Raw genomic sequence first — 2,500 nt, forward strand, 5'->3', positions numbered from 1 at the left:
CATACAATACTACTCAATACTACATACAATACTACTCAATACTACTTAAGACTACATACAATACTACTCAATACTACTTAAGACTACATACTATACTACTCAATACTACATACAATACTACTCAATACTACATAATACTACATACAATACTACTCAATACTACATACTATACTACTCAATACTACATAATACTACATACTATACTACTTAAGACTACATACAATACTACTCAATACTACATAATACTACATACAATACTACTCAATACTACATACTATACTACTCAATACTACATAATACTACATACTATACTACTTAAGACTACATACAATACTACTCAATACTACATAATACTACATACAATACTACTCAATACTTATTTTATTTTGTAGAGCCCAGAATCCCAAACTCCCCTCAGAGGGCTTTACAATCTGTACATATACGACATCCCTGACCTTTGACCTTTGATCGGATCAGGAAAAACTCCCCAATAAACTGTGTGTGACATTAAAGCTGTGTGACCTTCAGGCTACTAGAGGTCACACTGCTTTAACCTTTACTTCAAGACACAAAGGACACAAACAGCAGGAAGAGCATATATCTGAACCAGACTTTCAAAATAAAAGACATGCAGCAGAAAGAGTTTGAGACAAACAGGAAACGGTTTTATACCTGAGAAGAGGAGATGTCGTCTGTCTGCCTGTCTGTCTTTCTGTATACCTGTCTGCCTGTCTGTCTGCCTGTCTGCCTGTCTGCCTGTCTGTCTGTCTGTCTGTCTGTCTGTCTGTCTGTCCAACTGACGGAGAAAGTGTCTGTCTGTCACACTGTGGAGCTTTTATAGAGCTGAGCAGGAGCATGAGGAAGAGGAGGAGGAGCATGAGGAAGAGGAGGAGGAGGAGCATTAGGAAGAGGAGGAGGAGCATGAGGAAGAGGAGGAGGAGGAGCATGAGGAAGAGGCGGAGGAGGAGCATGAGGAAGAGGAGGAGGAGGAGCATGAGGAGGAGCATGAGGAAGAGGAGGAAGAGGAGCATGAGGAGGAGCTGGCCAGAAACACTTAATTTATTTAGTGATACTACTAAAACACGTTATTATTTATGTTATTCACTATTTATTCTAATAATAATTATGCATTTTACAAAAGAAACCAATCTCATAAATGTGTTCACGTGTTCACGTGTTCACGTGTTCATGTGTTCACTTGTCTCATGTTCATGTGTTCACGTGTTCATGTGTTCACGTGTTCACTTGTCTCATGTTCATGTGTTCACGTGTTCATGTGTTCACATCACGTGTTCATGTGTTCACTTGTCTCATGTTCATGTGTTCACGTGTTCATGTGTTCACATCACGTGTTCATGTGTTCACGTGTTCACGTGTTCATGTGTTCACTTGTCTCATGTTCATGTGTTCACGTGTTCATGTGTTCACATCACGTGTTCATGTGTTCACGTGTTCACGTGTTCATGTGTTCACTTGTCCCATGTTCATGTGTTCACGTGTTCATTTGTTCACGTGTTCATGTGTTCACATCACGTGTTCATGTGTTCACGTGTTCATTTGTTCATGTCACATGTTCATGTGTTCATGTGTTCACGTGTTCATGTCACGTGTTCATGTGTTCATGTGTTCATGTGTTGACTTGTCCCGTGTTTGTTTGTGTGTTCACTTGTCCTGTGTTCATGTGTTCACGTGTTCATGTCACATGTTCATATGTTCATGTGTTCATGTGTTCATGTGTTCACGTGTTCATGTCACATGTTCATATGTTCATGTGTTCAAGTGTTCATGTGATCACGTGTTCATGTATTCAAGTGTTCATGTCACGTGTTCATGTGTTCATGTGTTCAAGTGTTCATGTGTTCATGTCACATGTTCATGTGTTCACTTGTCCCGTGTTTGTTCATGTGTTCACGTGTTCATGTCACGTGTTCATGTGTTCATGTGTTCATGTGTTCATGTGTTCATGTGTTCATATGTTCATGTGTTCACGTGTTCATGTGTTCACATGTTCATGTGATCACGTGTTCACAAGTTCATGTGTTCACATGTTCATGTGTTCATGTGTTCATGTGTTCATGTGTTCATGTGATCACGTGTTCATGTGTTCATGTGTTCATGTCACATGTTCATGTGTTCACTTGTCCCGTGTTTGTTCATGTGTTCATGTCACATGTTCATGTGTTCATGTGTTCATGTGTTCATGTGTTCATGTGTTCATGTCACATGTTCATGTGTTCACTTGTCCCGTGTTTGTTCATGTGTTCATGTCACATGTTCATGTCACATGTTCATGTGTTCATGTGTTCATGTGTTCATGTGTTCATGTCACATGTTCATGTGTTCACTTGTCCCGTGTTTGTTCATGTGTTCACGTGTTCATGTCACATGTTCATGTCACATGTTCATGTGTTCATGTGTTCATGTGTTTACTTGTTCATGTGTTCACTTGTCCCATGTTCATGTGTTCACGTGTTCATTTGTTCACGTGTTCATGTGTTCA

The 2,500-nt window shown here is 39.8% G+C and overlaps 1 protein-coding gene across 1 annotated transcript in view; it reads right to left on the bottom strand.

The window, feature by feature from the left end:
* eno3 (enolase 3, (beta, muscle)) overlaps positions 1–723 on the bottom strand; it is a 22,376-nt gene extending 21,653 nt beyond the window's left edge. Inside the window, exon 1 of the mRNA XM_034557071.1 lies at positions 673–723. The gene's annotated coding sequence lies outside the window, so the exon portion shown is untranslated. The remainder of the gene's footprint in view (positions 1–672) is intronic.
* Positions 724–2,500: the final 1,777 nt, after the last annotated feature.

This window comes from Cyclopterus lumpus, chromosome 18, assembly GCF_009769545.1.
Source record: "Cyclopterus lumpus isolate fCycLum1 chromosome 18, fCycLum1.pri, whole genome shotgun sequence".
NCBI lineage: Eukaryota > Metazoa > Chordata > Actinopteri > Perciformes > Cyclopteridae > Cyclopterus > Cyclopterus lumpus.